The sequence below is a fragment of the Chamaea fasciata genome, unplaced genomic scaffold (assembly GCF_029207755.1).
Source record: "Chamaea fasciata isolate MVZ Bird 193981 ecotype frontalis unplaced genomic scaffold, bChaFas1.0.hap1 SCAF_1, whole genome shotgun sequence".
Taxonomy (NCBI): domain Eukaryota; kingdom Metazoa; phylum Chordata; class Aves; order Passeriformes; family Sylviidae; genus Chamaea; species Chamaea fasciata.
Genome location: NW_027094086.1, coordinates 81,702,959 through 81,716,963, shown reverse-complemented (window position 1 = coordinate 81,716,963; position 14,005 = coordinate 81,702,959). Strand labels below are relative to the sequence as shown.

The following is a 14,005-nucleotide window of genomic DNA, read 5'->3' as shown; positions in this document are numbered from 1 at the left end:
CACCATTACCCATAGCATTATATTGCTCAGAAACAGATGTTAATCAATTTTATGGAATGTTTTAAGTAACATGCAAGTACTTTTGCAAAGAACTGTCTGCATAATAGAGATTTCAGCCCAGCAAATACAGGAGATAAGCCTTTATCTTGACTGGAGAGCTATGTCTATTTTGATTAAAACTAAAGAGTTCTGCACGATCAAGCAATTTTAGTCCCTTGGAATGATGTCATTTCCAGAATGCTACTACACACGGTCCTGTGACAAAAGGGAATGGAAATAACCTTGTTCTTGATTGTAATGTTCTCCTTGCACAAATGTTCATGCATGTAGCCCGTGAGATACACATGTAGGATGTACATTCCAGCCTCAGAGATGCTTGAATAGACAAGAACTGTACTCTCTATTCCAGCTGTGCTAGAAGAACAGTAAATTTGGAGAAAGGACTGACCCTACACTCTGTAAGTAATTTGTGCTACTCAGTCTTTCATGCACTACTAACAGAACTTTAAAATCCCTCAGTACACACAGGTAAAAGGAAAAAGGTGCCCTATCTTCTCAATCTGTATAAAAATAGTAGCTGTGCCATCCTGCTGGGAGTAATTTCGGTCGTTAAACTTCTCGAACCTTGAATGTCATCAGGAGTTACCAGGTGACCATCCACTTGCACTTAAAAAGTACTGCATTTAACTCTCTGTAAAATATGGATTTTATTGCAGCAATGACAGGACTCCTTTCCACAGCCACTGACCTCTAATGCTATTGCTTATCTCTTGACTCAACCTTTTGCATAAGAATACACAGATGTAGTATGCAAACTGTTTTCCTTGCCTGTGCATGTAAGTAGGTGTTACATACATATGAATACATAAATAGTTCAACCCAGCTGACACAGAAAGTATGCTACCAGCTCCTTAGAAACATTTACTACACCACCAAATTCAGTGCTTGCTTTCTGCAATTACCCAACTTCTTTCCTGTAAAAATGCCTATACGCCTACCCTCTTACTTCCACCTCCTTCAGCACTCCCCAACTCGTTCTTTTATCAAATAAAAGACTTCACATTTGTCAATTCCTGTAACGTCCCCAGATCTGCTCGCTCTGCCCCCTTCTTTTCACTGAGAGAGCGCCTCATTTCAACTGTGCTCTACATTCAGTTCTTCACTTTGCCTCGGATTTCGCTCATGATCCAAAAGGATTTTGCCCTGTATCCATTTCACAGCAACTCGGCAGTACCAAGAAACCGCGACAGACTTTAAAAATTATTATTTCCTAGTTATTCATCCTTTTGCTGTTGTTATTACTAATTATTACTGTTATTCTCTTCGAAGCACACACGACCCTTCTCCCGCTCTCATCACCTCTCCTCGCCCGAAGCGTCTTACTGGCGATGACAATCCCCAGGAAAACGCCGCATCCTTTCGCCTGACTTACAACGCCAGCAAACGTGGTCTCCACACGCCCCTGAGCGTCGGGTAGGAGCCCCGGGGGTTCACCCCGGCGCAAGACCGCTGCCAACTTCGCAAAATAAGTGCTATCCCCCTCCTCCGTCCGTCCGCCCCCCCCCCTTTAATTAGCATTCCAAATAAGCACGGCAGAAAGAATAAGAAAAGGGGGGAAAAGGAAAAAGAAAGAAAGTAGAAGGCGGCTGGCTGGCGAGAGCTACAACTTCCCCCTCCAGAGGTGCAGAGCCGCATCTCCTTACCGGCACGCAGGGACGACGCGGCCGAGCCTCGCCCGGGTCGGCGGCGCGGCAGCGCAGCTCCCCAGCCCCTTCTCCCGCCGCTCAGCCTCCCCGCCTCGCACTAGGGCTCCCGCTCGGCCAGCAGCACTTTTTAACTCCGGCATGCAGGCAGCCCGAGCCGAGGGGGCTCTCTATCTGATTGGTTTCCATTCACTGCTCCTGATTAATAAAAAAAAAAAAAAAAAAAAAAAAAAAAGAGGAGGGGGAGGGAGGGAAAAAAAAAAAAAAGGCCAAACTCCTCCCTCTCGGCTTGGCTCCCTGGCAGGCGCGCACACGCACCCGCACATACGCGCACCCGCACCCCTGGCGCCGGCGCTGCGGCTGCTGGGGCCGCCGGAGCTGCCGCACTGGGGCTAGGGGGGCGCGGAGCGGGCGCGGAGCCGATTCCTCCGGGCGGGCAGGGATTTGCAACTGAATGCGGTGGGAGGGCAGAGGGGGAGGGTTGTGCCAGGGAGCCCCCCTTTCCCCCCGAGAGCAGCTCCGTGCTTGAGGTGGAGAGCAGCCAGCTTCTTCCCAATCGTTTGGTAGCGATAGCTAAAGCGGAATAAAATCGGGGGAGGGGGGATAAAGAGGAGGCAGAGGCACGCTCCTCTGTTGTGAACTGTGTGTTTGTGCTAAGCGGCTCCTTATCCTCCGAGCTGGTCTTAAGTCCTTCTCTCGACATCTGAGATGCCCCGCTGGTCTTTTCCCACACTTCCCAGGAAGTTCATGGACTTGATGAATCAAGATATTTCGGTGAATTATTAATGGAGATGACACTTCGTGGTCGCATGTGGCGGTTTCTATGTGAATGGAAAGCAGCGGAGGGGGATTTTCCAGGTGCCTGCCTTTGCTTGGTCCCTCTCTTCCCAGAGGGCTCCCCACTCAGGAGGTTATGACTAATCCTAATGCAGAATGCACTGAAATCTCAGCTTTTGCTGTGGAACTCATGGAGCTCCTCTGCACACATGCATTTTGTACGACCTCTCCCCCCCCCCCCAACTGCCTTAAAACAGCTTGAAATAAGGCTTTACCTTTTCTTAATCTATAAATTAAATTACAAGATGGAAATTGCCAGACAGTTTATTATTTATCTGACAAGAGTCCACTCCAATTCAGCTGCACGGTTTCCCCTTAAGATTCATGGCAAATGTTGCAAGAAGTGAAGATTTCTGCCATTTGCCTCTCACATCTCCACAGTCTTAGGTTTGACCTTTATGATTTTTTTCTCTACTAGCAAATCTAAAGTCACCTTGTTTTTCTTTCTTTTTCTCTTCCTTTTTTCTTCCCTTGTTCCTACCCACCTTTCATAATTTCTGCATGCTGTATGTCTTAAGGAGGGGTCTGTGCTGGCTCTAAGCCATCTTTGTGTCCTGTTTATGGACTATTTCAAGGCTTTTAGTATAATTTAAATACGCTGAGCACTAGGAATTCAGGTAGCAATCTTGCTGCTTGTGCTGTAATTTCTACAGTGCTGCAGCATCGTGACCACAGCATAGCTCAAACTGGTGCTGGGATTGTTGTAAAATGTGGAATATGTAAAGTTTTCATAAGGAAGGATGTTCTTTAATGCTTGATCTTTGTGTACTCTCAAGACTAGTCAACAAGAAGGGAGATTTAATCCATGAAACAGAGCTAACAAGCATGGTCTAAGTGATGTACAGGTGTTAGAAAAACAAATTACTTGTTGGTAGAATTGCCTTGTTAAAGGTTAGGGCCTGACATGCTACAGTGATCTCGGACCTAGGGGGAGGTTACTGGAGCTTGGGAAGAAGGATGTTCCATTGATAGCAGACGCAAAGAATGCAGAATTTGCGGGCCACAAGGACAACTGGCAGAACTCCCAAGGTAAGGAAGAAACTAACTCAGCAATTGTGCTGAAATCAACTCCAATGGGGTAAAAGGTAGTTCTGGCAGGGAGAGATCATGACTGCCGACTCACGGACCATCGACCCAAGAAACTCAACAACTCAAGAAAAAGATTGAGCATAAAGATTAATTAGCATGAGAAGCAAGAGAATCATTAACCAATAGAAGATAGGATACTAACTAATAGAGAACTATGTAACTTGTCTCCAGTTGTCACAGTCCAACTCACTGTGACCCTGAGTCTGGTCTGGCTGGGCGAGCATGGCAAAAATAGAGGGGTGGGAGCAGTGGAGTTGCCCAAAAAATAGAGCACTTTAATGATGGTAAAATGACAAATACAGAAACCACACGATCTGAGGGGCAACATCTAAAGACCGTGGGGCGTGGTGAAATTAACAATATATAGGGGGATCTGAGGGCAGAGGTCTAATCCTTAACATGGAACAGGAACATGGCTTTATATGTGACAGGTCCCAGACCAATTGAGAACCGGAACCAGAAACATGGCCTGTTATGGAATGATCCTATTAGCATACTAACTTCCATCCTTTCAGTATCCCTCCTCCCATGGTCTCAGGTTGAAGCCTCTTGCATAAGCCACTGAGGCTAAACCACTGCTCATCACAGCCAATGAACACTAGTTCCTTTGTTTGCTGAAATGTATAAATTATAAAAATTCGATAGCCGAAGTGCTTGATTTGTGGAATACCACCAAGCACCCAGGCTTGTGCAACTGTGAAATAATCAATGTCTCTCTTGAGTGTGTAATTATTGGCTTGTTGCACACCAGGTAACAAATCTGATTTTTTTTGGATGACATGCTCCCTAAGAAAGCCTTCAAGCTATTTCCCACAGCCACTGTGTTGGCAAAATTCTTCCTTTAAAGACTCTGTATGATACTACAAAAGGCAAAACAGGGCAAAGAAGCTGCCTTCTGCTTTGCATATATTTGTGAACTCAAGCAAATCATGCTGAAAATGCACTAAGGTACCACTGCCATTATTTGGCCATTTTAGTCTTTCCACAGCTGAGTTTTTCTGGCCTGTAGAAACCCTGGTTGCTCTTCTTTGAACTTCCCCTAGTTCCCTCAATATTTTCTTTTTTTTTCAGCAATGACAGGTCAGGAACTCAGTGAATATTTGCAGAGCATTCCCATGGGAGCTTTCTGGACACAGTCTATCTCTCTTTATGACAGACCACATTTGCAGGCTTTCTTGTTCCCTGCCATATTGCACTGTCGATTCACTGCCCACTCTAACCCTGAGGTCTCCTTGGGCATTATTCATTCCTAGATGTGTCCTATTCCGATTAGCTTTAATAAGACTGCTTTTATTATTTTATTTTATTTTATTTTATTTTATTTTATTTTATTTTATTTTATTTTATACATTTTATTTTATTTTATTTTATTTTATTTTATTTTATTTTATTTTATTTTATTTTATTTTATTTTATTCATTTTATTTTAATTTTTATTTTCTCAGCCAGAGTGGAATTAATAATATCCAAAAAGGACTTCTGTATTTTTCTTTAAAAGGAAAAGTTAGTGCAGGAACTTATGTTCTCCATAACATGTGCATAACTTATTTATCTTCCAGTCAATTATATGAGTTTGTGGTTCATGATTTGAAGTCCATATCTGTGTGAAGAAAACTTCTTTCTTTTTGAGAGATACTGTCAGGGTGGTGCTTTTCTTCCTCAGCCCTCTTCTATTGATAGCTATAATGATAATAGAATTAGCTGATTAGATCACATCATTAGCCAATGAAGAGTCCTGCATACCTACATTAGCTGAGTGAAAGGCTCAGCTAGGATTGTGAAAATTGATCGAGATTGGCTGAAAACCACTTCCCTGCCATGTGGTGAAGAATATAAGAAGGTTCAAAGAACTGAATGTTCATGAATCTAAGACTCCAAAACCGGAAAGGAGACAAACATTGCTTGCAGCTCTTGAACCAATCTCGTATTTGGAAGTCAGAATGAGTACTCAAGGTAAAACATCCTGTCTCAATGCCTCACTTGTCTGTGGCTCTTCTCTAAAGCAAGCATTCCTGCCCATGGACTGACAAGGATTAGCCAGAATGAAGATTCCAAGGGGCAACTTCTGCCTCTGCAGTCTCTGTGGAATGCCCAGACCCTTCCAGCTGTGACCACAATGTCCGTGAATCTCCGTCACCAGCACAAAAACGAAATACAGTGTGAGCTAGGATATTCTCTAAGCTGTTTAGGTGAAATACTATTTCCAAGCAATAGAAGATGCCTATGTGGGATTTAAAGACTAAACAGCCACTTTTGGTTCACTACAAGCTGCAGTATCTGCAAAACAATCTGAATGTCTCACTTTGTAACTTCACACTTCAGAGTTTGCCCAGCCTCTTCCAAAAATAAAGAGGGAACTTACTCTGAATTTATGAAGGGCAAACCTCAGTCAAAGAGAATTTCTCTTCACTCTTTTCTGCTTTTCTTTTTTCCCCAGGGGTAGGGAGCCTCGCTTTCTCAAGCTTGAATGCCACATCTTTCAAGTCTTTAAGCCCAGTCCTGTAGACCTATTTGCAGTGATCAAGGATTAGCCAGGCAATTTTAAGGGCTGAGATAATGTCACATTTTACCATTCTTCGATCAAGATGTGCTTCTCATAGTGCTGAAACAGCCCTGGTGTCTTCCTAGTCTTGCAAATACCTAAGAAACAAGGTAGCACAAATCACTTTCCTATCTTCTGTCAATTCCTCCTGGTCTGCTTGGCCACTGGAAGAGTAATGGTTTGCCCCATGGATCTCAGTGATTGCATGCAGCCCTGCAATGCCCCATATTTTTTCTCAGTCTCTAAATAGTTTTGTTCTTTGTCAATGTCCTTCTTTTAGTGAGGCCCCCAAAATTGTAGAAGGACATTATTCCAATGAATCTGAATGCCTTGTTCTAATTTTAGTTTGTTACATGGTTTAGGGCCTTCTAGAAGTGATGAAGAACAGGAGCAGATGGTTTGATTGGTTCCTTCATAAGCCACATGAGGAACTACTCCATTTCTGTGTATTCCATAGATATTTTAGGGTGAAAAAGATTCCCACTGTGAGACACAAAAGAACAAAGAAGCAAAATGTGAATCAGAGCTTGCTGATTTTGTAGAAACATTATGAAATCTGTCTGGTTTTTCTTAGCTTGCTGTGTGAACCTCTCAGCCCCTTCCCAAGTAGGGAACCTGATACTGCAAATTCTTGCAGTTTCATGGTTTCTTGATTGTCTTGCCCCATTTCAGTGAAAGTCAATGGGAACGATGGTAATTAGAAAATAGTAATAACATTTTTGGTTTGTCCTTGAAGTAACTGTATTTGCTCATTACCAGTGCAGTTCGTCTGAGCAAACTGGAACTTCAGTCTTCTTGTCTAGGTTGAAGATGAAGATTTATTTTCAAAACTATTCTGGAAATTCAATTTTCCAATCAACTGCCATGTTAGCTATTCTTCTGCATCTCTGGGTACATGTAAACTCTTTCAAAGAAACACAGATTTTCTTTAAGGAATGGCTTTACTTCTGAGTTGAATAAACCTGACCATCATGGTCCCTCACCAGTTTTTCCTTCAGGGTTTAGTCCATGCCTTTTTTTGCCTAGGGATGGCAAAAACAATTTCATTTTGGATTAAACTCATACTGAAACAGATATTTTCAAAACTGTCATATACCTCTGAATTTCTTAGCTCTCCTAATTCCAATGGTATTAAAATATCACAAGAACATCTGTTGTTATGTTGCTTGTGGAGTCAGTAATTACAGAATTGTGTTGTGAAAGTAACAAGCTGAAGGGTGGCAGGTAAGTTTCACACACACTTTAAATAGGTTCTGCTGAACCAAACCTTTGTATTTCAGGGTTCACCCCTCACTCATGGCAAGCAACCGAGAAACTGCTGTTGGAAATAATATAACAGCATCCTTCACCTTTTGCATTCCCAATATGTCAGATTGATCATTCCTGGCAGGAACATAAAAATGTCAGTGTAACAAATAAGATGGGTAAATAGCAGCTAATGCCTGGGGAGTTTCATTGCCTCAACAGGTACATGAAGTTATAATTGCAATAATCAGCATTCCTACAAGCAGCCAGCACTTCAGCTTGCCATAGAAAAGGCCTGAAGGGGCAGAGACTTCTTCTGTGCAAAACACCATGGATATCAACTGAACCTCCACCAGTGTGGTCTTTAAAAATGAAAGCTTACATCGTTAGGATAAATGAGGAGCCAGCACACATCTGCATGCATGGGATGGCAGCAAATGAAAAATCAGATTCTATCCTTCTAGCTGAATAATCAGTAAACGATAGAATCAGTTCATCACCAAATTTCACTATACGTCATCCAGCTGCAGTCAAAATCTTGGTAGCTTCCCTGGAACTGATACAAGAGGTTATCAGTGATAATCTGATGCGGCTGTTGTAGCAGGTGCTAGTCATGGGCACTAGTCAGAATCTGGAGATAGTACCCTTTTCGATATGCAATGTTATTGTAGCAAAGTTAGAAAGTAATGCATTTTTCCATATCAGTCAAGGTTTTGGATGCTTTGGGAATATTTTACAAGATACATATAAACATTTTTGAAGTAATACCTAATTTTCTGTAAAAAATATCCTTTAATTTATTGTGTAACCTGCAGAAGTCTTCTACATGATCACATTTATTGTCACAAAGCCCAACTTTGGCCATGAAACGTATTATTTATTTATGTGAAACTGAAGTTCTTACCAGTCCCCTGTCTGTTTGTATCCATCGATTCTCTCTTCTCTAAGGGCTCAGAGTTTCTATGTAATTTACCATGGTTTAACCAATTCCTTCTCACTGCCTGAGCCACAGTGACTGTCTGTACTCTCAGATGGTAGAGAACACCATGTAATTTGATTTTGTCAATCCCTTTTCACTGTGGACTGGGCTAAAAAGAATTTTCTTCCATTTGTTCCTGGCTAAGAGTGCCTCTATGAGCAGGTACCATGCCTCAGCTGATGTAGGCTACTCACTGTGCAGTAATAACTTGCTTGTGAGTCTGACATGAACATACTTTGTATTTTAATAACCTCTGGAGAAATAACTGTCTTTTCTACCTCAGCTTGCACAGTGCTTAGTACAATGGAAGAAAAAGCACTAAAAAAGTCATGAAAATAATTAATACATCAAAATCACACTGTATTTTTTGGTAGTGCACACAAACACACATCTATTTGCGGATTTCTTGGCCCAAAGGATTTGTCATCTAAATAGAGATGAAAGGCAAATGCTAAAAAGGAAAATGAAGAGATGAAGTGAATTAAGGTCCATGCAGTGGGTCAGTTTAGATCTGGGGATAAAATTCAAACCTGGCTCCTACTCTTCTGTAGCTCAAATCAGTATTTTATCCTCTTATTCAGAGTGCCTGTCATGGCTAGTCCCTACCAAAGGTTTCAATCAAGGTGTATCTTTCTCATTTCTGAGATTAGTATTGCTGAGAACCGCAGGTCACGCTTTTCCCCCAGGCTGATCACTTCCTCCTTCTCAGGATTAGGACTTAGTCCAGATCTTCATCTTTCCTGATAACAATATTGACACATACACTTTTCTGTCTGTTAGGCTAGGTCGTTTACACAATGAATAGTAGATCATTTTTGAGTAGTTTTCTAAAAAGTGGTGCTTTGCTTTTCCCCATCTCCTCCACTTTTTGATTCATACAGTCACAATTTTGTTTTTTTGCATGGTTGCAGTGATCTGTGGGGTTACACCAGTACTGAATACTGCAACACACCCACACCCACCCACCCACAAATATTCCTTACACTAAAGCTTCAAATGCACGCTGCATTTTTCTTGACAAAGCAGTTTAAGTAATTTTCTCTACCTGTGGGCTTATCATTCCTGCCTCTGGCCAGGCTCACCTCTCTCCAGTTTTGTCATCAAAACCATCAGTGGGATGTGCTGTAACCTGGTCACAGAAATCAATGTGGTTACAAATGAGTCTTGACAAAGTTAGTTTTGTAATTTGGACCATTTGAGTCACCTGTTGCAGCGGTAAATCTGAGCGGATCGTGAACTACTGCACCTCTGTGTATGTGCGGGAGAGTGGTGGATGGGGGAAATTTCTTCAATGACTGTGTCACTGGAAAAAATATGGTGTCATATTACACATGAAGAGATGCATTCCCTTTTCAGGAGAAGCTGTGTAGCAGCATAGTAATAAAAATGATGAAAAATCCCCAGGACACTAGTGTAAGATCGTTCTCTAGCTATATACAGAATTTGAAGTGACCTAGAGTTTTGTATTAGCATTTACTTGAGCTAATCAGTGAATCTGCTGCTGCCTTTCTACTTGACAACTGATACTGTCACTCCCAGAAGAAACAAACACCCTTTGCATCACATCTTTGTGGTCTCTTTGTATGCTGCTTGCTTTATCTAAGAACATAATTTGCTGTTCCTGATGTTTGGCTGAAGGCAGGGGCCTAGCAAATATTTTTTATGACATTTCACATGGGGTATTTTATTCTTCCCTACAATAAGTCTTTTTTCTCCCCTTCCTCCTTCTTTTTGGAATTTCTCTAATCTGCTTTGTCACAAAAGCCTTTATATGAGGAGTGGAAATTGCAGCTCCTTATGCTTTTCTTTGATGCCACCAGGTGAACTTTGGGATTCCAGTTTATGAAATCCAGTGACCAGGACATTTTCATAACTTTTTTGTCCCTATCTCTTGTGACTGTAACACTTGTTACTGTAGGAGACTGACACTAATCTCAGTCTGCATTGTAAGAAGGCAGGGATATTTTGAATTTAAGTAGATGTCTGAATTTCAAATTAAGGTGCGATTGCAGCTGAAAATGTGCAAATGCCCAGGCAGTGTCTGTAAATACATACACTTTTCTTAGAAGGCTGCAAAATTTAAAAAGGTTCCACCTCATCTGCTTCCATGCTGGTGATTTGTAACCCCTCATCCTAATCCTCCAGGGTTACTTACATGTTACTTACGTGGTTGCCCAGTCATCCTGTATTCTGCATCCTCAAGCCCAGACACTTTCAAGGAATTTATAGAAACCAGGAGCCAAACTCTTTGCAGAATTTTTTTATGACTCCCTTCAAATGGAGTTGCACAACTACCCTATGTGTGACATTAGGAGTAAAGTCCCTAAGGATGAGGCAGCTCACTAATGGTTGCTATGAAATGCAAAGGAAATATTGAAACTGCATAATGCAGCTGGCTAGTCAGCCTGGTATTAATATAATTTTGGGCCAATTTTCCTGGAATGAAGTATTCTTGCCTCTGTTAAGGATTTCCAGTCAGAAAGGGTCTCAGCAGCCTTTTATTTTGCATTTAATGAGAATAGTCCCCACTAGGAAAGAACATACTGTCAGGACCTTTTTTATTTACTTTCTCAATTAGTAGCAAACTGTGATAGTAATTCACATGAGAATTAACACGCTGGCTTCTGCATTTCACTGTCTCCTTTTCCTGTCGCTATTTCAGGAACTGCAATGCTGTGGGATACACCTAGATCCCATTAATAGGTACTATACTGAAAAGGAATAAGCTAAACATCCTCTACTAGATCCTCCTTCTAAGCCTTTATTCAGCTGGCCTTCTGTTAGGGTAGGAAACATTTTAGCAGGAATTAGAGTGATGCAGGTGGAGTCTTGTAGGAAAAGACTGTCTCATAGTTGGATGAAAATCAGTATACTAGCAAGGGCCCATAATAATGCAAGGGAAGACACTAGCTGCATTGGGATTCTTGTTGGAAATCCTAGTTTACTGACTTAGGTTGTAGCTCTGCAAGTTAATGGAAGCAGTCTAAACTTTGGGCACCAGAGTAGTCCACCCAAGTCTGGAGTGTGAAAGTAACAAGATGTGTCACCTTACATCTGTGTTGAATCAGGGCTCAAGGTACTATGGGGATTAACGCTACAGTAAAACTCCACTGCAGACTAGGAAGAGTTAAAAAATCCTGTTTATGTGTTCTCCTTGAATTGGGTGAGGAAATGTTTCCTGAACCCACAGGCTTTGTTTCACATTTGAAATACTGTATAGCCTGTTTGAATTTTTTTGTAGTGCTTAACATTAGCATCTCTCACACAGTTTACATTACTTTGACTTATGGAAGTCCCACTGTGGAGGATTGGGAAAATCTAAAGTTCGGCATTAGTAAACCCATGACAGAAAAAAGAGGCAATTATCTCTTGTTTTAAAAGCTCCAAAGTGTAATTCTTGCAGTTAATTCCTGCAAGGTTCAGAAAATCTAGGGTGAATTTGGTTTGTGGTAGATATTTACATTTTCTTTGGATCAGTTATATATTTATATATAAGAACACTGATTTCAGTACCAGTCTTCTACTCAAACTTGCAAATCAAATATACCCTATGGGGCATCTGACATAAATTAGTGAACTGTTGTTCGAGGTCCAGCTGAGTATCTGATGCTATGGATAAAAATAGGTTTCTTGGCATGTCCTGAAAAAAAAAAAAAAAAAAAAAAAGAAAAAAAGAAAAAAAAAGTTTATAAGGCTCTTTCTTACTAGAATTAATTTTCCCTTCTATTTTCTCCCATATGATTAGTTATGTATTAGCTAGCCGCCATGGCAGGGAAAATGTCCAACAACTATCTGGAGACATAAAACCAGACTAATGTAACACACACCCAGGAGGAACACAACTCATAGGAGCTGTTGGAATGGGGCCCTAGGAAAGAGCTATAATTTATAATTGGCCACTGTTCATCTGACAAAAAAGAGAGAAACTGTGAGTTCAAAAGGGACTTCAAAATGTGAACCTGTCAAAGCCTGTGCATTGTATTTGCTCTGGATGGTGCATTAACATCTCTAGCAAAGCTTATGCTATTTTGAATGATGGAGGTCCTACTGTGTAGAGCTGGGGAAAAAGAAATAAAGTTCTGTATCAGTAAGCATGTGACTGGAAAAAAAGGCAATTATCTCTTTCTTTGAGAGCTACAAAGTACGGTGGTGGTAGCTTCTGACAAGAGTAAACTAGATGTGCACAGCTTAAAGGCAAACTGAGGACATGCAGATGATAAGTTCAGCCCTTTCCTCATTCCCCCCTCCTTTCTTTACCCACCTTTGTGATCTCTTTACTACCGCTGGAGAGAAAATCTGGGGCACTTGTTTCTTTCATTTCTTCCAGATTGTTATTTTATCCTCATTTTTGGTAGAGTGGCAATGATATCCAGTGGCTGCTTAGATGAATCACTGATAGATATTCCTTAGGGATATTCCAGAAAAATACATCCCAGCCAGGACTTATTTCTTAAGTCACAGCATGAATTTGAAACCTATACAGTCTGCCAACAGTAATCAGCTCCTATCACTGGCCGGGTTTCCATTATTTTTTCCTTGGCTCTGTTCGTCAACCCTTCCATTTTATCCACCCGCACCAGCAATTAAAGGCTGCAATGAATCTCTAATGCACATAAGGAGGCAAGAACACACAGACAATCCTTTCTTACCCTTGCATTTCATCTCCAGAATATTACAGATCTTTCCATCTTCTGCACTCACTAGCTTATGCTGGCTTGGTTTGGGATTTACAAGATGCTTCCATTTCTTTTCTTGGGCTGTTTTCAAGAGAGAACCTGGCTCTCTGAAATCTACAAGGAGTAGGAGCACAGTCAATGGAAAAAAAAAATCAGAGATATTATAGTGAAAAGTCAGGTAAGCTTTATTCAGGGATCCAAAATCTTGAAATGAAAAGTGGCACATCCAAAGGCTCCATATCTGTTAAGGAGATGAATACTGCTTCTGAAAGTGCAAAGTAATCTTACCAAAGTTTAGCTTGTGTCACAAGATGACCAAAGGGCTTTGTAGAGGGTTTGTCCTGTTACTTCTGAACCAGTCATCTGAATTCAAGCTGTGCTTTTTACCAGGTCTGGTTTGGAAATGGGAATGGATTGTCGCAGAAGCTGCCCTAGACACATTGCAACATCTCCCTGCATAGTCTCTGAGCGGTGGCATTGCCTTTTATGGAGAAGTTCCCCTTCCAGTGCAGCTTTTGGAATGACACATCAGCTCTCCCTCCTCAAGAAGGCCTTTCCAGTTGGCGTTTGCCAACTGTGTCAGCTGCCAGGTAGAAAGAAATCCATCACTGCTTTCATTCTCTTACACAGAGGGCATATTTTTAGAGGAAAATGCTGTTAGAGCTGGATTAAATAATTTCCCAAGCTTGCACGACAATGTATCTATTGCCATAGCAGTACTTAGAGCTCCTGTGGCCGAGCTGATGTGATATCAAGTCAAAACTGCTGGGCTTCCTTGTCTGGCACAGAGCTGGGGCAAGCCAGGCATGAGGCACAGGGTGGGAGTGAGGCTGCCTTCACACTAGCCTTGCCCAGCCTGTAATTCTGCACTCCCAAGCAGTGGATCTGTGGGCTAGGTTGCTGCAAAACAGACATCTGGTCTGGATCAAGAACC

The 14,005-nt window shown here is 41.6% G+C and overlaps 1 protein-coding gene and 1 long non-coding RNA gene across 2 annotated transcripts in view; both read right to left on the bottom strand.

Annotated features, from left to right (window-relative positions):
• LOC136291460 (cadherin-6) overlaps window positions 1–1,898 on the bottom strand; it is a 104,798-nt gene extending 102,900 nt beyond the window's left edge. The window contains exon 1 of the mRNA XM_066186565.1: window positions 1,704–1,898. The gene's annotated coding sequence lies outside the window, so the exon portion shown is untranslated. The remainder of the gene's footprint in view (window positions 1–1,703) is intronic.
• A 9,049-nt stretch (window positions 1,899–10,947) lies between these two features.
• On the bottom strand, window positions 10,948–13,455 carry LOC136302714 (uncharacterized). Its single transcript, XR_010724120.1, has 3 exons — window positions 13,360–13,455; window positions 13,045–13,185; window positions 10,948–12,035 (listed from the first exon to the last, which is right to left on the bottom strand). It is a non-coding gene; the product is annotated as an uncharacterized lncRNA (long non-coding RNA).
• Between the last annotated feature and the right edge of the window lie 550 nt (window positions 13,456–14,005).